General features: G+C 43.2%; 1 protein-coding gene across 1 annotated transcript in view; it reads left to right on the top strand.

Annotated features, from left to right (window-relative positions):
- The window catches only part of TENM4 (teneurin transmembrane protein 4), a 771745-nt gene that overhangs the window by 493674 nt on the left and 253185 nt on the right, over positions 1 to 24886 (top strand). The window lies entirely within an intron of this gene.

Here is a 24886-nt window from a genome sequence, read left to right as displayed (position 1 = left end):
CTCGGGAGGAGGCTCTTAGGCACAATTATAGGGAGGCCTAGCCTCTCCTTTGCAGCAACAGTCTTCCCAAGGGCAAATCCCGATTAACACTCAACTTTTAATTTTTCCAGTTGTACTTTAGAGTTGCTTTGTCAAATTCATGCACATGCATCTATCCCTGGATTTTTATTGCTGTTGTATTTAACATATACATTTATTTTAGGGAAAAATGACATTTTAATATTTATATTCTGATAGATTCCCTATCATCTAAACCGTTCTTGTATTTCTTGGATAATCAGGTGATAGACTTTTAATAGTGTCTAAATGGCATTAGCGAGAACTGGTCCAGTTACCTCCTTTTTTAGATGGGGAAACTGAAGGCCAAAGAAAGAAGGTTTCAAAGACACATTAGGCATTAGTGGCAGAGCTCATGTTTTTCTCCCAAACTTTTGTTTATACCTTTAGTGTTAAGCATATGAAAAAAATATGAAAAACTTAAGACACTTCTTAAAGTACAATGTCCTCTCTAGCTAGGTGGGTGGATCAGCTTTTGCAGCAGATCTCATTTCTTCCTTGGCCTCCCAATCTCCTTCCAGGAAACTGCTACAGGGCACAAAACTTCTGCAGAAGGGAAGGCCTCTAGACAAAGGCCCAGGGACTGCTCTTTTGGAGGGCTGCAGAGTAGGGAGATGAGGAAGGTCCTGGAGTGCCTTGCACTCTGCTTGTTGGAGGAGTCATGGAGGTAGGTGGGGGAGAGAAGAGAAGGCAGCTAGCCCACCACAGCGTTCCATGTTTTTAGGTGGTAAGAACCAGTGGGCAAGGAGATGTGGGTTTGGTGCTCAACTTGGGAGAGGCTTCAGAGATCCCAGCAAAACCTTCTTAGAGGAACACAACACACCCTTCCAGGCATCAGGAAGTTGAAAATGTAAGCTCTGACTGTTGGTGAGGATTGCTGTGATTTGAGAGTGATTAAAAGAGAGTGAACTGGAATTTTTTCTTCCCTCTGGGATGGAAGGGAGAAAACCGAACCCAGTTGAGCGGCAACTCTCTGACAGGTACTGGGATTTCACTTAGTTCCTGATGTGAAGGTCATTGTTGGCAGAAGTTGGCAGAGAACTTTAAACACATCTTTAAAGACTTAAAAATGAAGTGCTGTTTGCCTGAATACAGGCAAAAGACATGTGTGAGTGTCAGTCACATATGGCTGGGTCTATTGAACACTTTGGGATAGTGCCAGCCTGATTTTGAACAGAAGGGAAACACTGATCCCTCCTGTATTTTGGCTAAAAGCTCGAAAAACCAGGTGTGGTACGTATTAGCCACTGTTGAAATCTTATTCCTTCTCCAAGACATCTTTTATTATTTTTGATATAAATAAACTCCCCCCCATCCTCCATTTCCATCAATTACCTTACAGCCTTCCAATGTTTCTTAGCACTTGCTTAATTATCTTTAATGGAAGAAGGAGAGAGAATGGTGTAGAGGCAGCCACATTCCTTACAAATTTTGTTTCTTATGTAAAAGTAGTACATCATTAGTTCTTTTCCTTGACAATATATTGGAATAAATTCCTATATAATACATGTAGACAAAGCAAATGTATCAGTAAAACTGACATAAAGCAGCTAGCAAGCTACTTTAACATTAAATCAATTCCTATACTAGTAATCAAAAAGCACACACACAAGAATTCATCAGAAACAAGCTCCAAGCATACAACAAAATAATCCATGTAAAGGAATTCTAATATCATGCTCACAAATGGACTAAAAACAAATACTTGACTGAATATTAGTGCACAGCAAGCAAAGAAAAATTTTTGAATGGTTTATAAGAAAAACATAAATATATCAAAGCTTTGTAACAAACAGCAGAAATGTACCGTATCATAAAGAGTTAAATCTTTATCCCTCAAATCTAGACAATTATCATCTGCAAAGTCAGGTAAATGAGCATTTCCAAAGTCTTCAAAAGCACATGTCACTGATGGGATCCAGATGAGTCTCCTAATTATTGGCAGTTCACAGCATTACAAAGCAAGTTATCTTGATCTTCAAAATATCACCCTGCAGCTCTGTTTACTGTATCCTTTCCCAAAGTGTCTATAACGTTCATATCAAACTTAAAAAAAAGCTATGCCTCTACATTTTAAAAAATCTTTTTATTTGCAATTATTTTTAAATGGAAGTAATATGTGCACCAAATTTTAAGAAGTTAAATTTTAGTAAATTGTTTATAATTAAAAAAAAAAAAAGCAGCCCCTTGCCCCAGCCCCCACTCCCCAGGAGACAACTCTGCTCTCTTTAGCTGTTTCCTTTGGTATTTACTTCCGTGTTTCTAAACAATGCGTGCATACTGCTATTTCATCATTTATCACTTTTAGACATTATGTGTTTGCTTTCTACTTTGGAAAAGGACTCCCAGACTATCCCCTTTCTTGCTCCCTCCCCCACCATTAACTTAACATAATTGGTGTAACTTTTTGTTAAATAAGTATTCATTTGTTACATAATTATGCAATGTTTGGGTTTTCTTATTTGGTTTTCTCTGTTTTTGTTCTTCAGGTTTTTGTTTTGTTTTGTTTTTGCCCCCAAGCCAGATAGCACACTGTAACTGTCCCTCCTTTCTTTTTGCATGTCTCCGTTTTTCTTGGAGTTGATAATTGCCTTTCTTTTTCTGCCTTATTTAAGGAACTGCTAATGGTTCAGTGGTTCAGTGTGGCAAGGATAGAATTCTTAGTACAAGGTGTGTAGTGACAGATGAGGCTGTAAAAGGAACCTGATCTCAAAGAGCCTTGAACACCAGGCTGGGGAACTTTATCTTGAGAGTAACATGGGGCAAAGGAAGGTCTTTACACAGGAAGTGACCTTCTGGAGCATTCCTCTGATGGCCATGTGAGAGGACCACACATTTTTCAAACTAATATTGAAGGGTGTATGAAAACACGTGTAGTCTCACCTTCTTTCCAGCATAACTGGTGCCATCTTTAGGAAACTCCCATGCTTAGGCAGATGTTTGTCAAACTGCTAACAAACTCGAAAACTCTCCTGCATTTTCCTTCCCCACAAATACCCATACATTGTAAGGAAGGGTAGAAATCATCTCTCTGGGCTCACCCAAAGAGGGACTTCCCAAGATCCATTTGGAGTTATCCAGTCACAAAGTAGTCCAGGTTGTGGGCAATGGAAAAACTTCTCCTTCTCCTCCTACACACACATACTTTTTAAAAAGTAAAAATAACTAATATGTGGATGGGTAGAATTTTTGTATCACCCATCACCAGGAAAAAGAATTTATTCAACATCCAAAATGCAGCTCTTAGGCTGAAATCACACAAATCTTGTTTGATGCTTTTCTGCTGTTTTTTTGTTTGCTTGGGGGAGGAGAGGAAAGAGCTGGAAATGTTCAAGATATCAAAGTTAGAATACAGAATAAAAGTTAAGATTTGAAAGGTTACTCAAACAGGAATAGAAACTAGGATTTATGTCAGTAGCAAAGGGTATGAAAATGACTTTTAACTTTGGTTATCACACTTTTCCCATCTCATTATAGGAGAACCTTGCGATTAACATTTTTATGGAGGAAACCAAAACCTCTGCTGTGGTGGGTGATCAGACAATGTTGAGGTTTCTGAGAGGGCAACTCACCAGTTGCCTCTATAATACGCAAAGTGATTGAATTTGCTTAACAGTTTCTTTAAATTTTGTTAGTATAGTTATACATTGTTATTTATGCAAAGGAAAAGGTTGTTTTTGTTTTGTTTTGTTTTTTAAGATTTTTGGTGCTTTTTCTGACAGTTGGGAAATTCAGCTCATAACCACCTCATCACTGGAAATGCAGAGGTAGACAGCTGTTAGGTGTGAGTATTATCATCCTCATAACACCTGCCACTGACTGAGCCCCTGCTGTGTGCCAGGCAAGGTCCAAGCATCTTTGCTAGCATTATCTCCTTTGATCTTCACTTCACTCTGGTAAAAGGTGTTGACTTATTCTCATTTCCAGTGGAGGAGAGAACAAAGAGAGAACATAGGATTTGCTCCAAGATGTACTGCTGGTAAGTGACAGAATCAGGATTTAAAACAAAGTTAGTCTTGTGAGAAACAAGCACTATTCCTAAAAAGAAATAAACGCTCACCCGATTGTGGAGAAGAAATGAATTTATTCACGGTCTTGCAAGACCGGGCGCCCAACCAAACTGTGGGGGTTGGCACGCAGAACAATAGACCCAGCAGTATTTATTCCCTACACCTAACCGCAAGTCCCCCCCTGTTTCTCCATTGGCTGGATACTTCAGAGGTTACATTCTATTCTGCAAGCCTAACTAGCCCGCACAAATTTGAAACATCCAGCCCACCCAAATTGGAAACATTTGAAAGAAAAGTCTCCTGTGCAAACTTGGAACATTTGAAAGAAGTCTCCACCCCTCTTTCCTTTGTTCTTGAACTGCAGAGCCAGTCTGAGCTAGTTTGGTAACAACTTATGAAGCTGTTTAAGGAACCTTTCCTCACCCCCCAGTCTCCAGGTTGCAAGGGCAGTGGGCGTATAAACAGGAGGACTGGCCACCGATTATAGCTTGGCTTCTTGACCCTCTGCCATTCCCCTGAGCTGCCCCCACCCTGTATGAAAGCTAAACTTAATCTAATTCTCATAGTCTGACTTTATATCTGTTAGGATGCTTCTGCCTGTAATTAACAGAAAACTTAAAATCAAGTGTTAGAGCATGTATTGTATCACAGAAAGGGAAGCTCAGAGGTAGGATGAGTCTCAGGATTGGCTGCTCCAGTAACCAAGGGTATCATCAAGGACCCAGGTTCTCCCCATATTTCTGCTCTACCATCTTCAGGCTTGCCCCCTTGTACTTGTAGGGTGATTGCTAGTAGCCATGTGGAATCTATGCTTCTCATTTCCCACTTGGTGGACAAGAGAGACTGGCTTCCCTTTTCTCTGTACTAAGGGCAAAGAAGAGTTTTCCCAGTAACCACTAGCAAACCTTCCCTCGAATTTCACTGGCCCGAACTGGGTCATGTGCTCATTCCTGAACCATTCATCGGCCCAAGAGACAGTATTACCCTTAGATCACTAAGACACCTTTAGTGGAGGTCAGTTCCCCAAACCACATTGTTGCTACTCGGTGGGGGAAAGGGTTGAATGGATGTTGAGGGACAAAATTCTTTCCACTGTATCCAGGACAGGCTACATAATTTGTTGGATCTAGTGGAAAATGGAAGATAGGGAGCCCCTTGTTCAAAAATTTTTAAGAATTTCAAAATGGTGTCGGTGCATTAACTCAAACGCAGGGCCTTCTGAGCCTGGGACCCTGTGGGACTGCACAGCTCACACACCCACAGAGTTGGCCCTGACCATATCATGCCACCTGCTGCAAGCTGTTTTCAGTTGTTTACTGCTCTGTGTTCCATTTGTCCTTTGTGCTTCATGGGGCTTATGGAAAATAACTTTTGAAAGGAGTGCTTGGCTGAATTGATACTACAACTGAGGTGACTAAGTGGTGAGGATGATGGCACTGCTGAGGATGTCTTGAGCCCCAGCGAGATGCTGCACATTATTCTGTGCTCTTTACATACCACTTCCTCACCTGATTCTGACATCAACCCTGAGAGCCCTCACTCTTTCTACCTCCCTACCAGACCTCCCAAGTGTTGCCATTTGTATTTTGTGCTTGAGTAACATTTCTATTTCATTTGCTTTCTGATACTTCAGAGGTCCTAGACCTTAGGGGCTATGATACTCTGCTCAGCTACAATCACATATTGGGACACATTTGACAGGATTTCACTTTTAAGTCTTTGTGTCACCATGCAAAGGATTTTCTTTTGCTGTTACAACCTGCTTTGGATCAGATACTCAGAAATGGTGTTTGCTCTTGTCACAGTCCAATCAGTGTTCTTTTATCACATGGGAACATGGTCCTCATTTTGTCAGTGACAGTTGAGTCAGCCTTGTTGCAAGTGTGGACTCTGGGGAGAAACAGGGATTCACAGAAGTGTATAGACACCTTGGTCCCATCGGAGAAAACAAGCCTGGGCAAAAAACACAGTTTAAGTAACAAGCACCATTATCCTAAAGACATCATGAGAGCAGGTCTTTAATTGCCTTTTAAACAATATGGACATCGCTCCCTTTATGTTCTGCCTGCCTTTGTTTAAGCTGCCCTGGTGTATTTTATACATTTTCTCTATCATTTAATTTTACCCGTCCTTTAAGGCCTCCAGAGATCATCTCCTGAGACCATATGTAGAAATGCCCTGCAGGGCCTGCCGCCTGTTGGCATCTGGATAGACATTTGTTGCCTTCCCCTGGGCACTCTCTCCCAATTGCACAGATATTCTCAGTTCCTTTAAGCCTCATTGCACTCCACACACACCCTGGAAACTGGCAGTTCCCATACTCGGGTTAGGATTCTCCAAGCCTGTGTCCTTCAGGAGATTCAGTGCCTTGATTTAGTGCCTTGATGATATTCACTCCTCTCCCTCTTTCACCCCCTGTCTGTCACAAGGCCTTGGACACGGTAGGGACCCAATAAAACTTGGTTGCCTTGACTCTTTACTCTGAGCTCAGAGAAGGGAGAGGGTCTGTGGGTTTGAGGGCCCTGGGGAGTTCTTGTGATCCTCAGAGAAAGTCTGATATCACTTGTGAAATACAGATGCAAGTCTAATGATGGGCCCAGGACAAGAATTGCCTTGAACTGTCAACCCGACACCAGGCTCCCCAGAACTGCTGCCCTCCCCCACCCCCCTGCCCCTTCCATCTCCAGGCCTTCCTCCTCAGTGCTGGGGGAGCAGAATTCCCCAGGGAGCTGCCGGCAGTGCCTGACTGCATTGGTTACAGCCTCACTGGGCAGCTCTGATGGGCTCAGACAAGGCAACTTTGAGGGTCACAGAGGAAGCTGCCGCAGTGATAGCTCAGGCCTCAAGTGTGTGTGAAGGGGGCAGTCAAACTCTGTCATCCTGAAGGCCTTTTTTTAAAAATTCAGTTTTATTGAGCTATATTCACATATCATCTGTGGTGTACAATCAGCTGTTCACAGTACCATCATATAGTTGTGCATTCATCAGTCCTGGAGGCTTCTGACACTTAGTAATATTCCTAGATGCCACATGTGAGTTGTAGAGAGGGAGAAACAGAGAGAGGTGTTGATGAGGTTCCTCTGGCACAGTCTACCTGTCATTGGAGTGGGTCACTGTGATGCTGCAGTCCTCAGCTCTAGGGATATCCTGATACATGACAGACCAAGGCATCTTCTCCATTCCTCTCTGGGCCCAAGTAAAGCCAGGTTGTGGGTGGAACCCAAGCAATTGTATCAATGCCAGTGTTCCTAGGACTGGGTGCTCCCAGCTTTACTGGATGCATTTTACCTATAATCTCACTAGGGAGGCAATGGGGAGAAGTAGAAAGAGCCTGGGCTATCCAGTCAAGGATGAGTCCTGGATTTGAATCCACCACTTATTGGGTAATCTCAGATTCTTCACCTCTCTGAGCCTCGCTTTCCTCATTTGTGAAATGAGGATGATAGTGTCAAAACTTGACAGTCCCGTGACACAAATCAGAGAAAATATCCTTAAAGTATCTAGCACAGCACCTGGCACACAAGGAAAGGCTGGCCAGCACAAAAACATGCTCCTCTGTGACTGGAAACAAGGAAGGTTCATGGGTAACAGCCACAGTCTCAAACATACTTTTCCCCATTTGGAATTATTCTGCCCAATTTGCATGGGCAGTTAAGAGAATGGAGATGTAAAAAGGTTTTGTTTTTTTTTTAAATAATATCTTGTTTGATGTCTTCCTTTCTGCGGTGATGCCTAACATGCATCAGATGGTCGCTTTCGCCTAATTTCAGTCATTAGATTAGGGAAGGATGAGGTAGTTAGTCCTCAGGGAGAACAAAAAAATCAATATGAGTAAGTGTGATTAGTAACAGTGTCCATGAGGAATGCAGTGAGAGAATGAGAATGTAAACTAAGCCACAGACTGCAGTCTTGTGGTGCTATGTCCTGATGGACAGCCCTTTCCTGCCTGCAGACTCAGGAGTGCAGCTGCTCCCATTTTCACAGGGGGTGGGGTCTAACCGCCTGGAAATGGGCACTCTCTTGTTATTTAATGTCCACAGATCACTACAGGATATTTTCTTATGAGGTTGAAGATCAAGTCATCATTTTTTAACTAGAGAGGATATTTGCAATTGCTTAAATTTTGGTGCTATCTTATAAAGAGATTCCTGTTCATTCATTCACCCAGCATTTGCATCTACTATGTGGCAAGGTTGTGCTGGGTGCAAGTGATATGGAGATGAATGAGCATTATTTCAAGGGACTCACAAATCAGTGGGGGACGTGAACATGTATACAAATTAGTGTACTTGGTGTGCAGGTGTTGCAACACTTTGTGATTTCAGGTTCACATGGGCACAGAGGAGGGAGTGATGAAGTCTATCTGATGAGTGAGGAAGAGTTTTGTGAAAAATGTGGTGTTGTAGCCTCGGAATTGAGGAGGGAGCTAGGAAAATTGCTCTAGGCTGAGGGAGCAGTGGAAGAGAGTTAAGACTCCTAGCTGTAAGAGATGGAAATCCAATTCCAAATGATATATTTAAGAGAAGAAAATGATGTAACTGAAAAGTCCAGAAGGTAATTTTCCCTTCAGGACAACTAGAGTCAGTTGTTCAAAGGGTATGTTCCTGAATTCTGGCTGTCTCTTGACTCAGTTTCCCTTTGTTTTGGCCTCATTCTCAAGCTGGTCTTCTCCATGTCATGAGAAAGGGACCCCTCTGGGCTTATATATTACCAGATTTACAACCCCAGGGAAAGGGTAGTACCTCTTTCCCCATAGCTCCAGCAAGATCCTGGGATTGGCTCAGATTGGCTTGGCCAGGGTCACATGTCCCTGCCTAAGCCAGACACCGGGGCCAGGGGAATTGGAGTGCTCATCGGCTACCCAGAAGCCAGTTCCATCCACGTGCATAGAATGAGAGTAGGGCTCCTCAAAACAAAGAGAGAACTTTTAGTATTAGAAGAAATGCCAGGCAATCCAAAGCCACATACATACATTAGAGGGGCAAAGGCATGGTGGGAGAACCCAGCCTTGAGCAAGATGAACCCTGCATGTCTTCCAGAGATGGGAGGCTAAATGACAGCACTTGCCTCATTTTCCTCTAAGGTCTTTGTGGCAGCAGAGGCAGTAGAGTGAACTTTGGAGCCAAACTATCTAGATTTGGATCCTGTCTCCATCATGCAGGTGTGTCCTTGTGAAAGTTATATAATCTCTTTGTACCTTAGTTTCCCCATTGTAAAATGGGAATGATAGTATCTACCTCATAGGGTGATTATGCAGATTGGGATGTGTATAAAGCATTTAGCATAGTGCCTGGCAAATAATATGCACTATATGTGTGTTTGCTACATTATTTTTTAATCATTCTTATTATTATTATTCAGTTTGAAACAGTTCTACAAGATAGGTCTAATTGTCTTCATTTCATAGATGGAAAATTAGGCCTCAAAGAGTTTGAATTTAGACCCAGGTCTTTCTAACTCCATATTTTCCTACCATTCATTGTTCTTCTGTTTAGGATTAAGCATTCATCCATTCATTCATTCATTCACTCATTTATTTCGTATACACACTTTGGGGGCCTGCTTTGTGTCAGCCATGGGCCAGGTATTAGGGATCAATTCTCTGAGTTCTCCTGAACCTACCATAAACTCTAATTATAAGCTTTACAAGTGTTTGATTTAAAAATAAGAAAAAAATATTAATGAATATAACTTGTGTGAGAAACAAAATGTTTTAAAACATGGGGTAATTGGAGGTAGGGGTGTCAATTATTAACAGGGTCCTTAAAAGTGAAGAGTTTGGAAACAACTGACAGACTCATTTGCTTAGCAAGTGAATCAGTTCTAACATATTTCATTTACATGGGAGGGAACTGGGGTCCAGGGAGGTGGGGTGCCCAGACTGCCTGCCAGGGAGATTGCGGCAGGGCTGGGACTAGAACTCCGGCCTCCTTTTCCTCCAACCCTGGACGTGTGGGCAGAGCACAGGTAGGCTACATGGGCTCATCAGACCCATCTGGGCACCCCCTCCCCAGTCATTCATAGGAATTAGATCTCTCCCTTTGATTTCATTTAGGTAGTCCAGAAATCTAGGAAGCTGCAGCAAGGATAAAAAGTGTCTGTGCCTGGTGACCAACACAAAGCAGGCCCATATAAACGTCAACCAGTGTTGGTTGGAAATGATAATTAAGCCCCTCCAAATATCCTGAAGTGTTATCCTGACTTCTAAGTTGTCTCAAGAAATTCCAGGACAGGAAAGGCCAAGAGGAAAAAGAAAGGGGAAATCAAGTTCCTTGAGAATCTGCTATCTGCTGTGTGTGGAGGTTGAGGAACGCTGTGGAAGGAGAGGGCAGGCAGAGATGTGAAGTTTTCAGGCCTGGGTTTGAATCCTAGCTCCCTCTGTGATATTGGGACCCCAGTTGCTCTCCCTCTTAGAAGCTATATTATTTTAGACAAGTCTCCTGACTTCTCAGGGCCTCATTTATCATAAACCTGGAAAGAGGATAATAATACATGCTTTACAGGGTTGTTCTGAGGATAAAATAAGAACTTGGCACAGTCCCTGGCAACTAGTAATCACTCAGTAAACAATAGGCATTAGGCTTGAAGGTATAGTCAAGCCTGTATGGACTTACTATAAAGCAGATCCTATGCTAGGCATTGGGAATACAAAGCTCACAGTCTAGTAGGAAATTCAATGTTTTTTCATTTAATCTTCAGTCTGTGAGTAAGTATAATTATCTCCATTTTGTAGATGCCCAGAGAGGTTAAGTAACTTGTCTAGGTCACATAGCTGGTAAGCGTAGAGACAGGAGTCAACTCCACATCAACCAGACTCTGAAGCATTTGTCCTTTCCAGGACATTAAGGCAGCTTAACCATTCTACCTTATTTCTTCCAGAAAATAAGGGAAACAGCCAGGTAAATGTTTATGTCTTCAATTTCCTTATTAAAAAAAAAAAAAAAAAGGAAGAAAATGAAGTGTGACATTCAGGTGTGGATGAAATTCCTGGGAGGACATGCTTCCAAATCCAGTTTTGCTTCAGATTCATCAAGATGTCAGGCCTGGAGATCTATACCCCTTCAGCAGTGTCAATGTACCTTTGCCTGTATCCTGTATTGTCAAGAGACATTTTCTTTAAGAGGCCCAAGGCTGTATAAATTAGGCAGAGCAATGATCGCTGTGGTTATGAACGTAACTGTTTGATTAAGGTCCTGTGCCGGCTGCGTTGTTTGTTTCGCAAACCTGAGTTGGGCTGATTGGATTTCTCTTTCTTTCTTAACATAAGTAGATTCTGAAATTGGAAACATAAAATATTCCACAGCTGAGAGAAGAGAATTAACTTGGGGAATGAGCCCAGGTGGCTCATTTTTTTTGCATTGAAATAAAGTCAGTGCCATCTGTGCCCTTGCTGTGGGGCCTTACTCTTCAGGCAGCTCCTCTAGTAGGTTCATGGCAGGAGAGGGTGCAGGGGCTGAGATGGGAGTCAGTAATCTTGGAAGAGCATTGACTAGGGGTGTGGCACTCAGAAAGGCATTCTCAAATAGAAATGATGATAATAGTATCATGTATGGAAGGCCTACCAGATGCCAGGGGAAACGAACAGGAGGGTGACATGTGGAAAGTAGGCCATAGCTGTGAAGAGCATGGGAGTTGAAGTAAGACGGGCTTGGATTCCAATCCTGGCACTTAGTAGCTGTGGAACATGAACAAATTCTCTCTGAGCCTGTGTTTTCATCCGTAAAAGAGAGGTAATAATAGCTAACGTTTAGTGAGTACTTATGTACTCAGGCATGTTCTTGGTACTTTACATTAATTAACTCATTGCATCTCAAGCACCCTATGAGTATTATCTCATTATCTCCATATTCGAAGTCCACACAGCTAGGAAGTGGTAAAACCAGGATTCAAACCCAGGCCAGTTGGCTCTGGAGCCCATACTCTTAATACACAGCATTGTGTTCCTCTCACACCTGCCTCAAAAAGAGTGTTGGGTAGATGAAATGGAGAAAATGCTTTAAGATGTGAAGCAGACTTCCTAGTAGTCCAGTAAGCTTTCAATACTTTGAGGGCCTTGTTAGTACTGTTATTATATTTCTGTGGCCTGGAGATCAAGCCAGGCACATTGCAGAGGACTTTGAGAGGACAGAATTCACTTTATCTGTTTCTGGTATGACTTGGTTAATGGACATTGATGGATGGAATACCTGTCCAAGATCTCCTGAGCTTGAATCACCTCCCCGCCCCATGTGTTCATGTCATAAATGATGAAAAGCATCTCTCTGATCTGTATAATTAGTTGGACACTTTCTGCCTTTTCTCTAGGTGGGGACTTTCAGTGCCTGAGGAAGAAGGTAAAGATCACTTGAGCACAGGGTCACCAGACTGCCTGGTGACTTTCTAGGATTGGATGGGTGTTCTTAGGGCAAGGTAGAAGGGGTTTGCATGCAGCTTCTGTGGAGGCTGGGAAGAGCAGTGGGCTTGGAGTCTGAATTCCTGCCTTGGAGTCTCTCTTTATAGGCTCCACCACCCTAGGCAAGCCACTGAGACTTGCAGAGCCTCAGCTTCCTCATTTGTAAAAGGAGGATAATAACACCTACCTCCTCAGGCTGTTCTGATGGAGTGTTATCAAACATTAAAACTTCTTTTGATTCCCCAAAACACATCATCCTTTTAAGTATTGATACGATTGTGGTGTAGGTATAACAAAAATACGTGAGAGGTTTTTGCATTTAATAAGTTGCTCAATGCTTGTAGCTTAAGTTCTTCAGAATTAGTTTTCTTCTTCTTCTGCCTCTAGGAGGCATCAAGAGTAGAAAGAGCAATCAGAGAGACCTGTTTTGGAATCTTGGCTTTGCCATTTGCTAGCAGTATGACCATGAGCAGCTTTCTTGTCTTGTTTCGCTTTTTGGTGTATTTTGTTTTTAAATCACAGTGTGACATTTAATAAAGTTACCCCAAATGCTAAGGGCTGAGATGTCCCATGAAAATGGAAACATTTTCATAAACAAAGACATGAGCAGGTTTCTGAGGCTCAGTTTCCTCATCTTCAAAATGGGGAAATTAAGACAACCTTAGAGTATTGCTGTGAATATAAAATGAGGAAACCTACATAAAGGTTATGCTCATAGCCATGTGTCAATAAATATTGATATAAACAGCCTCCCTGGACAAGGGCTTAATTCAGTTTCGTCAACAAACATTTAGGCAGAGCTTAATTAAAGTAAAGGGAAGAAAGTTGAAGGTAGAGAAAAGACCAGGTATTCAGTAAAAGAGACAGATATGACCTCTACCCTTACACAACTTACAACCCAAGGGGAATGTAATTAAATGTAAGTCCTAGGATCTATGAGAGTGAATTGATAGTTAACCTCAACTGATTCCTTTCTATTTGCCAGTCACTGTGCTAAGGACTCCACATTCACCGTTTCACTAAATCCCTACAACACTAAGAAGTAGATAATGCTATTATCCTCATTTTACAGGTGAAGAAATCAAGGCTTTCAGAGGTTAAAAACTCATCCAAAGCCACAGAAATAGTAAATGGTGGAGCCTTATTTCAAATTCAGTTCCATCTGACTCAGCCCTCATACCCCTGACCACTGTGCTGTTTGGATGATGTCCATGGCATGAAAATGGGGCTCAGAAAGGTTTGTACCATGGCCAACATTTAAATATGAGAGGTGGGATTTGACCCCAACACAGCTTGAGCCGGAGTGATGACAGTCACCATGCTACTGGTTCTAGGAACCTTTTCGCCAACCTGTCACTTTCATCTAAAGATGTCAGTGTCTCTTCCAAGAGACAGCAGTGTCTTCAGAATTAATGATGGATATATTGGGAGGGAAGGAACATGATGGATGAGGATTCACCTCTCCTTGTGCTGGTATTTAGCCACCTGCAGGGCCCATACAATGAGGAGAGGGGAGGAAGGAGAAAGAGAAAAATGACCTGATAAACTGCCTTGACCTTCAGTTCTGGCATTAGTTTCAACAAAGTAGGCTGTCTCCTTCGGGAGCCTTGAGATTCATTGTCTTGATTGCCTTTTCATAGCATCTTTAACTGTTGATAAAAGTTATAAAGAATTTATGCCCATTTCTGTTATCAGCTGTTTTCCCTTTTCAGTTTGGAGAACAAGTTTAGAGAGAAAAATCAAGGCACTCAAAGTGCCCAGACCACCCCATGCCCCTCGAGAATCAGTAGCTGTATCTGGGTGAAAGAGTCCACAGACAGAAGCCTGTCATGTACCCTGGAGAGAGGGGTCATCTGCTTCTGGCCTCAGACCTTGGAATGTACAGTCTGGTGGAAGAGACAGGCAAATGGTAGAGACAAATGAAAGACTGACAAATGGTATTATCTCAGAGTGAGTCCTGGGGGCTCGAAGAATCCAAAGCAGGGCCCTCTAACCCAAACTAGAGGTGGTGCTGGTCAGAGAAGTCTTCCAAGCATAGGAGGTAACTTCTCATCTGAGTTAACCAGTTAAAAGAGTGAAGCAGCATGTGCAAAGCAGGGAGTATTTTCACAAGTGGTACACAACTAGTCTGATAGCCCTGGCACCTTTTTAAAGAGGGAAGTAGAGAGGTGTGGGTGCTGCCCTGGAGGGATGGGCTGGAGCTAGATGGTAAGGGGCTTGTCCTGTGGGTAGTGGGGAGCCACTGAAGGGCTTTAGGGCAAGAGTATAACTATGATATCCAGTTTTCTTTTAAGGAGATCATTCCCACTAATGGATGGCAAATGAATTGGAGGGGGTAGAGCTGGCAGGCTGGGACACCCAGGGTGGCTATGGTCCTGGCCTAGGTGTCCACTGATGAGGACCTGAGCTAAGGTACTGACGATGGGGGTGGTGAGAATCCCACAGATATTTGGGAGGTGAAATCTAGAAGACTTAGCAGTCATTGCTAAATTGTTGAACCTGAAAGAGAAGGAGGTGTTTCCCAGAGGTCTGGTTTGATTGATTAGGTGGGTGTTTCTGGCAATAGGACATTAAGTTCAGCTCTGAACATATTCAGTCAGCATGGTAGAGGCTTGATTCTCAGGAAAGAGGTTGAGAATATCTGTTTAGCCTCTGCTTCATTGACAGGGAGCTCACTACCGTGAGAGGTGGCCCGTTCAGTATTATAGAGTTTATCAGGAAGAAAGGCTTTCCTTCTATTGAAATGCTGCTTGCTGCAAATAACTTCCTGGCCTTGGACCTGATTCTTACCCCTAAAGACTTGTGGAGCAGATTTGCTCTTTCTTCCAACCTTAAGCTGTTTACAGGCACCAGTGGTGTTTTCCCTATATTCTTTCCAGGAAATTCCTGGGGAAGAACAAGGGAGGCCACAAGGAATCAGACTGTCAAAGTCTGGAAGGAGCTTCTAGAGATCATCCATAAAATGAAGGAACCTCATTTTTCAGAGAAAGAAATTGAGGCCCAGAGAGAGGAAGGGACTTTCCCATAGTCACAGAGTGAGTTTGTGGCAAAGCTGGGAATAGTTCTTCAGTCTAGGGCTCTTTACCACATAATGCAATTGGGTGTTTGAATTCCTAGCATATGAATTGTGTGAGTAGAAGCGACAAGACTGGAAGAGCTAATCATAAGGCATTTGGCATGTTTCAGCTGGACTTCCAGACACATTCTTCTTTAACTCCTCCCCTAACCTTTCTCCTCTCCAGGTTAACAGTATCAGTTTTTTGCCTCTTCCATCTAGGAGCAGTGTCTAATCCCTTCACCATCCAAGGAAGCCAGGGAAAAACGTCCCTAACTCTAGTGATCTTGGGGGAGGGTACACCTCTGTAGAACTGGGATGATCCACAATCCAGGTGCCCCTACTCTGGACCCACTGCAGCTAATCCCTCCCGGATTCTTAGTGCTTTACCTCTATGAATGCAATCCACCTACATTTCCATGCATGTGTCTACTCCCAGCACACCACTGACTTCTTCTGAGCTGAATCCCACTCCCACACATGCTCCTCTCTTAACTATCAACTATGGTTCCTTATTGATTTGAGACTTGACGTCACTGTTTTGAAGTTGGACCATTTTTGAAAAGGGTACAAAGACAAAAATGGAAAGAAAACTCACTTGACAACCAGAAAGCTTTCCTAAGACAAGTTCTGCCCTGAGGTAGACACAGCTTTAAACTGAGAGATAGCCAAGTATTCAGAAAAGATCCCTTTGTGACTGCAGCTGGCCTTTTCCAACCAATCTGTACAAATTTTATAGGCCAGGATTTTGACTAGTTCATCTCTATGTCTCCAGTATGAAGTACAAGGTCTATAGAGAGTGATGTTTGCAGAGGGAATGAAGGCAAGAAGGCAGGATTGGAAACCACGTTTCTTTCTTCCATTCCATCTTTTTGTCTTGTTTTGTGCCCAATTACAATCCAATATATAACTTGCTGTACATTATCTTTTGCAAGCAGATGTTCATCAACAAATAACCCAGGTCCATCTGTAAGAATGATGCAGTCTTAGATTTTAGAATTGGAGGGGACTCCCACCATCTCCTCCACCTGTTTGTCAGATGGGGAAACGGGCTCAATAGGTTAAGTGCCTTGCCCAAGGACACACAGCACATTGGCAGCCGATAGGGACAAGCACAAAATGTAGTTTGAGTGAGTGAGTGAGTATTAGAAGGTAGTTACACTTATGGGTTCAAATGGTGACCAGGCGAAGTTGTTCATACACTACAACTTGAGGCTCTGGGTTTGGTTTGTTTGTAAGTTACAATAACCCCTCCTATGGCCCAGGGAATAGAGAGCAATGTTGATTACACCTCTCCCAGACAGACTCTGAGATTCTCCTCTTCCCTCAATTGTCTAGTCAAAGACAGCACACACTCTGTGCCAGGAAAATATCTATTACTGGATGAGGATCCCTATGTATATTTTAATGAAGCCTGGGGATTCTGGCACACTCTTGTGACTACTCTGGCCTTTGGCTTCAATAGGTCAGAAGACAGTGGGAGCTCTCTGAGCACATTTAAACCTGCTTCTCTAGCTCCAGCCTCCCAGTCTCCCCTCTTTAAGAAGGGTTCCAGCCTCTTCTGCCTTTGCTGGCCTTCATTAAATCTTTGCTCCAGGAACTCAGGTCTCCACACCATTGTGCTGCCTATGGGGCCTGTTATAGTTCAGCCTGTGGGCCTGTGCTCACGCCAGCCCCTGCCTAGAATGCCCTCGCTCTCCCCTTTATACACCTCAATCCTGCCTTTACTTCAGTACCCAGTTTAAGTCCTCACTCTTCCTAGAAACTTCCCAGACCACTCTGTCAGCTGTATCAGCGTCACCTGGGAAGCTTTTTAAACTCTTGTAACCTGGCCTGCCCTCCCTTGGAAGGCTCAGTGATATTTATTGGTTGACTGTTAATACATATAACCCTAAATATTGAATCCATTCACATCTGCAATGATTTGCCAGCCTGCTTGTAATTAAAATCTTCAAGTGCAAGGAACCAGAAGGGCACTGCCATTATTGAGCTCCCAGTATCTTCCAGGCAATGATCAGGGACTCTACACAAATTATTATAATTAATTCTCACAACAACCTTGTAAAGAAGGAATTAGTTGAGGAAACTGAGGTACAAAAAGGATAAGAAACTTGCCCAAGGTCAAGCTGGAAAGTAGCAGTCAATAATTCAAGCTGAATTTCTGATTCTAGATCCAGTGCTCTTTCATTTGCAGGAGGTACCTCCTAGTTACCTCACTGGTTTTCTTCAGAATAATTGTGATGCAATTTTATCAGTCCCAGATGTAAGAGTTTACCATGTTTAAAAACCAGGGAAAAAATCAGGTTATCAGGTTTGGGGACTCCTCTGTATTAGGAAGTGGCCTTGTGTACTTTTTGGCTTTAGAAACTTCCTCTAAGAGCTCTTATCTCTGCTTGATCTTGGGAGAGACTCCAAGTCAATGAGGTTTTCATAAAGCCAGCAAGGGCTGCTGCAGCCTTCAGTTTTAGGTTAGGGCAATTCCCCAAGCTGGGAGTCAGATCCCCTCTGAGGGCAGGTGTCTCAGATGCAGAGGGGGTTCAGTGCTGACTCTGCAGAGTACATTCGGCAAGTCAGCCCATGCCCATTTCCCTGAGGTCTGATGATCACCCCCCACACCCAGTGTATGCTGTTCCTACCACCTCGAGGGCCTTGGCAGGTTTCTTCACTTCTAGGGAGCAATTAGTCATACTTCATGGCTCAGATCAGATATCACTCATCATGGGAAGCCTTCCCTGACCCTTTTAGGTCATGTAAGATGCTCCCCAATCTTAGATGGTATTGCAGTAATTGCTTAGATTATAGCACCAACATTATTGCTTTGTGTATCCTCCAGAGTCCTGTCAGGAAACAGGATCCAACTCAGATGGTTCAAAATACTTAACTGAAGGGATGATTTATAACGGGTTATAGGAACTGATAAGGGATGTTGAAGCACCCAGAAACTAAGAACATTCAAGGCCATTACCACCCCTGGGGCTGAAGGCAAGGGGAGGAGGTAGTGCTACCATATTGTGACCTCAGGGTGATATTTTTTTACTCCCGATCAAGAAAACTGTAAAGGTACCAATGGGATCCTTCACAGCCTCTGTAGGCCCTTCCTACTCTGTGAGTTCATCTGGGGTTTCAAGCCAAGTACCATTCAGAATCCCTTCGCATTGGCCATGGTATAGAATGAATGGCAAATCAGTGAAAGTGAACAGAAAACATTTTGCTCAGGGACAGAATAAAGAGGTAGAGAAAACACCACAAAAAAATTGACCCCTACCCTCCGACCAGGGGTTACCTTTTAGAGTTCACTGTTTACTCATTCTAGGTTTAGGCAATAATAATGGTGATAGTTATCTCTAACTTTTGTACAGGACTTTACAGTTTGCAAGATGCTTTCATATACATTTGACAGATTGAAGAAACTAAATCTCAGAGGGGTTAGATAAATTGTCTGAGATTATACAGCTTGAAAGAGGCAGAACTGAGACTGGAAGTCAGGCCATCAGATTCTTGCTGCCGACTGTGGTGACAAAGAGCTTTCTGGCCTCTCTAAATTGGTCGTGCAGGCCAAGGTTCATTAGCTAAGCTCTCAGCACTGCTACATCACCGTCCCGAGTCAGTGGTAGTCGATGGCATTTTAATGGAAGCCAAATAACTCTTTCTCTTGGCATTCTCAGGCAGCTGGAGTTTTTGTATTTTATGATAATTAAATACCATCATCTTTCAAATCTGACAATCTTTAGGGCCCGATTAATGACTGCAGTGCACGCTGGGGTTGTCGTTAACTCTAGCAAAGAGACCTTTGGGTGCCTCTCTGCTGTTTTGCAGGGTTGGATGTGGGCACTCAGTCTGGCACCTTTCCTTGGGGCTGGTGCTGGCCTTAGATGTCAGGGCTGTTGACATGTTCGAGTTTTTTGCCTGAGCCAGAACTCTGATAATTTATACCCTTTACTCATGAATGTGCTCTTACAAAAGAATCATGACTAACTCCACTGGAATCTTTCTAACAGCCAGACATCCTGCAGTCATTTTGGGGCACACTCATAGTCTGTCCCTGCCTGGTTCATCCTCCACATGGCAACCAGGAATCTTTCTCAAACACCAGTGTGATCATGGCACTCCTGCTCCAAGTTCTTCAGGGGCTCCCTGTCACCCTCAGGATAAAGCCCGAGTTCTTTAGCTTGGGACCTACAGGCAACTGCCCACCTCACCTCCTGCCACTTCTCCTTCACAATCATTCTATACTTATAAAACATTTCTCCAGCAGGCCTTGGTCTCTCAAGCTTCTGAACCCCCACACATGCATTTTCCTCTGCCTAGAATGCCCTTCAGACACAGGTCACATGTCACTTCTTGTGACAATGTCCCTGACCCAATAGTCAAAGGTGGCACACTGCAGCTCCAGGAGCTATAGTATAATGCTAAAAAAACAATTATAGTGGGCAACTATAATTTGAAAAGTACTCACTGTGTGATCACATCAACATGAGCACATTATCTGTATTAATTCACTCAATATATATATAAAGCAGAGTGGTTAAGAGGATAGGCTCTGGAGCCAGACTGCCTGAGTTCACCTTTTGGTTCCATCACTTAAAGATTTTCTAATCTTTGGCAAATTTTTTATCCTTTCTGTGCCTTAGTTGCCTCATCTACAAAATGAGGAGTAATAGTATAATCTTCATGGGAGTGTTGTAAGAATTAAATAAGTAAAGCACTTAGAAAGTGCCTATCACATAGTCAACACTCAATAAATGTAAATTCCTACAAATTCATCATAATCACCATCTTGTAGTATCTGTTTGTGTGCTTGTTACCATTATTAGACAGTGACCCTCTGCAAGTCAGGAACCATATTTATTTCATCTCTTCATCTCCATGCATTCATTCTGTGGTAGTCCTTCATCCTCCTCTTCCTTTTATTACCATTATTATTATATACTCATTTTATTGAGAGAAGGTAGAGGCTCAGAGAAGTCAAGTGACTTGCCCAATACCATGTAGCTTTTAAGAGGTAAGGACAAGTTTGAACCCAGATCTATGAGACACCCAGCCTCTGCCCTTGTCCATTTCTTTACCAAATATCCCACCAAACTGTGGCTATTTATCAAGGATGGAGTTCTGTCTCATCTTATAACTCAAGTGTCTGCAACACCAGAGGGTCCTTGAACTCAGGACAGAGAGGTGTCCCCCTGGTTTGTTCGAGATGCTTCTCTAATGCAGAAATGGGCCCTCACCTTTGAACACCTGGAGACCCTATGTGTCTAGTTTCGTTCTGAGCATCAGGGCTGCATCCATCCACTGTAACCTCATCTGCATTTTGAGCTACAGGTACCCTCCCGAGACCAGGGCTCCTGGGGACCAGTGCATTGTCCTGAGTGGATTCAGCTGTAATAAAAGTGTCACATTCCTGTTAGATATTTTCCTGGACTTTCTTTCCCCAGATTTTTTGCTTTAGAACCAGTGTTGAAAATGCTGTAGAGTGATCACTGTGGTGACTATTTAGTGCTTTGCAATTTATTCTTCTAACACAGCTATTGTAATTGTGGGATTAACAGCTACCATTTTATTTAGCATTACTGTATTTCGCACTGTGCTAATCACCTCACATATATGATCTCATTTAATTCTTATAACAACCCTATAAAGCAGGATTATTTCCATTCAGTGACAAGGAAACCAGCGCTCAGAGAAGTTAAGTGGTTTGATCAGGGTCACACAGCTTGTAAGCCACAGAGCCAAACTGGAACCCATGGCTATATGATGCCAAAGCCCAGTCTCTTTCTATTATCCACCCCTTGCCCAGTGCTCTAAAGGAACCTTGCTATGATTTTAACTCAGAGAGCTGCACCCAGGAGGCTTTGGTGTTCAGTATTTTTGTCCATATAAAATTAAATGCCTGAGTTTTAAAGGGATCTGGCAACTGCAAATATATCCAAGAACTTGTAGGAAGCAATATACATATATATTTATATCTTTATATTTTTATTTATATTTATATATTCCTGGAAAACCAGGCTTGCAAAACTCAAGGAAGCAAGTGGTCTTTATTGACAGAGGTAAATGCAAATAGCAGAAAAAAATGACTCACATTTGGGCTTCATTCAGAAATACAGGTGGTAGCTCTACTGTGAGAAGTGGGTGTATACTGGAATTTACAGCTCAGGTTTGCAAATATATGCCAATTCTTACTCCCAGGTTGCAGGAGAAAAGCGATTGTGCATTCAAGAAGTCCTGACTTCCTGATTTACTGTTCTCTCCCCCATATTCTGTAAACATTTCCTGAGGGCCTACTCTGTGCCAGGCCTGGCTCTGTGCTGCCACTAGAGATATGGAAATGAATGACACATAGGCCCTTCCCCTCAAGACATAATAGGAGTCCATTGTGTACTTGGCACTTGAGCAAAGGCCATCATTTTTCGTAGTCCAGAAAGTGGTGAAGTAGGAGTGTGCGTACCCTTCCACAAATGCCAGACCAAGAATCAGAGAGGTAGAACAAGTTGTTGGAGGCTGCCGAGCCAGACACTGGATGAGACTTCTCGTAGGCCATATACCTGTCATTCACTGTTGTATTCTCAGCTCCGCATTACAGGACCTGGCACAGGCCCTCATTAAATGCTGAATGAATGAATTGGTTCTGAGTTTCTCCCCTTTAGACTATATATTGGGGGGGAGGTGGGGTATGGGAGAAAAGAAGGCCCTTTATAACCTCTCACCTCTGTCTTCCTTCCTGGCCATAGGAAAAGGCCAATGAGTTTGGTGCCTAGAGGAGGCAAGATGGGGACATCAGTATGCATTTTCTGGGGGAGAAGATAAAGTGTCAGGTGAGAGGTCCCAGTTACCTGCTGTGGGCATTCAATGGAGGAAAAAAGAACTTTGCGGAGGGTAAACCAAGGAAGGTTTTTTGGAGGAGGTGGCAACTGAGATGGGACTCAAACAATAGAGAGTATTTGGACCAGGACATTGCTTGCCCTTACAGGAGTATTTCCTTTAAGAAGTTAGTTTTTAGATCTGTGACCTGTGGTCTTATTCTTAAAATCTCATCATTTCTGGATTCTAGGCAGTGCTTCTAAACAATTATCAAGCCACAGTCTGGCATCCCCACTTATTCCCTGTGGCAACAGCACAGATGTCTGTCAACTTGCAGGCTAGCCAGTCCTGGCTCAGGCCTCAAACGCTCTCTTCACTGAGGAAGTAAGTGCCCTATCCTGTTCCTGCCCTTGGCCCTGGACTGAGAAAGCAAGTCAGTGTGAGTGTTTTATGCAAAGGACAAGGGTTTGGCAGACAGAATTCAGACTCTGTCTTTATAAGGACTGCTTACTAGTTGTGCAAGCCTCAGTTGCCTCATATGTAAAATGGGGTTGATAATACTTCCTTCCAGGGGTTGTTGTGAGCATTAGAAAAGTTAAGACTGAAATGAAAGTACACATAGAGGATGCTCAAATACATGGCAGCAGCTATTAATATCAATTTAGTAAAATGCCGTGAGGAGGTTGACTCCTAGTGTGGGGACAGAGGCAAGCCCCAGGTCACCCCTGCTGGCTTCCTGATAGCCACTGGACGGTAGTGGTTCAGTCCCTGTCACTGCTCCAGTGCCCTGGGCTGAAAGGCCAACAGAGTTAGGAGGACATTCAGTCAGCACAAGAGGCTGCTTCTGCTGCTGGCTTCTTTCCTGAGTTCCATCTGTCTCCATAACAGTGCTACCTGAGGACAGTTGGACAAAACAAACGTCCCTCCACATTCTCACCTTCTCCCTGGTCCAAGGCTGTGGAGCAGAGGCCCCTGAGTGGGACCTTCTGCCTGAATGGGTTCCGTTGGCTTCGGGTCCTTTCCCCTCCCATCAAGGGCATCCCTGCTAGCTTCCTCTGGTCCAGAGCCACAGTGTTGCACACTTCAAGGATACCGTTCACGTTCTGTGGCCTTCGTCCTCATTGGCATTGAGGTTTCAACCTCAGCAGATCTCCAGGCCTCTGGGAAGAAAGTGTGGCTGAGCTGCAGGGTGCAGAGGGGAGCTGACAAAAGAGGGGGCTGGAGAGACAGGCGTGGATCAGATTCTGAATTGTTTTGTAGGCCCATGTGGGCTTTATCCTGAAGGCAGCAGTTTGTAATAAGGAAGAGATCCGTTGTGTGTGTGTGTGTGTGGTGGTGGGGGAGGTTCTTTTTCCTTTCCATCTCTACCCTGCCCCCCCACCCCCCACCACCAGATTTGCTTTATAACTCTTTGGCATAAAAGATTGGGTTACCTGAAAAGCAGAGAATGATTCATCTTCCACTAAAATTAGCCTTAATACCGATAGTGCCTCTCACTTGGATAAGTTTGATGGTTTCCAGAAACCTCTCTCCTGACTCAGGAAAGAGCTCTGGAATCACATCTGCCTTGATTTGATTCCTGGCTCTCACCATGTCTGTTTCCTCTATAAAATAAGGTCTCTACCTCACAGTGTTCTCATGAGGACCAAATGAAGTGAAGTACTTTGTGAACTTCAGAGATGTTTCCTTCATACTGATTGCCTCATTTGATTTCACTCTACTCTGGTGATCCCCTTAGTAAACTATTTTCTCCATTTTATAGATGAGAAAACTGAGGTTCAAAGAAATTAATCAACTTGTCTATAGTCATACAGTTAATAAGTGGCAAAGTTCACACTGCAGTCCAATGTCCTGACCTCTTCACTACATAATATCCTCAGCTTCCAAAGATTAGGTTTTCTGTGAGCATAGCTTAAGGGGGAGGTAGGTAATATTTACCTTCAGGACTTGCCTCATTTGGGACATCTCTGGAAACTTTTTATTTCATTTCTTTGTAAAGAACATCCCCTTAGCCATGTAACCTTGGGCACTTTACTTACCTGCTCTAAGATTTTCATCTATAAAATGGAGAAAATAATACCTCTTGCTTCGGAGTAGTTGAAAGGAGTAAATAAAATATTTATCTCAGTTCCCTCATCTGAACAATGGGATAAAAACAGTACCTGTTCTGTAGGGGTTGTGAGGATTAGCTGAATTAAGCATACATAACCTTGGAACAGGGCTTGGCACAAAGTTAAGTGCTCAATAAAGGTTAGCAGTGGTCTGTAATCCCCCCAGGCACCAGCATGGCTCCCTCCCTCTACTTAAAAGACCTTTTCCCCTGAGGCCATCGCTGGCTGCTCGGCCTCAGATTGCACCACTGCTCCCACATACACAGCAACAGGTCCCTTTATGTTTTCTCCTCAGGTTTATCACTATCCCAGTAAACTGTATATTCTACTTACTTAATAATTGTTTGCTTCATTTACTGTGTACCATTATATATAACCAGTGGTTCTCAAATTTTAGCAGTCATCAAAATCACCTGGGGACTTGTGAAATTAGATTACTGAGCCCCACCCCAAGGTTCATTAA

The sequence above is a fragment of the Choloepus didactylus genome, chromosome 6 (assembly GCF_015220235.1).
Source record: "Choloepus didactylus isolate mChoDid1 chromosome 6, mChoDid1.pri, whole genome shotgun sequence".
Taxonomy (NCBI): Eukaryota; Metazoa; Chordata; class Mammalia; order Pilosa; family Megalonychidae; genus Choloepus; species Choloepus didactylus.
Note: the sequence above shows the minus strand (reverse complement) of the source record. Positions and strands in the feature narration are given on the sequence as shown.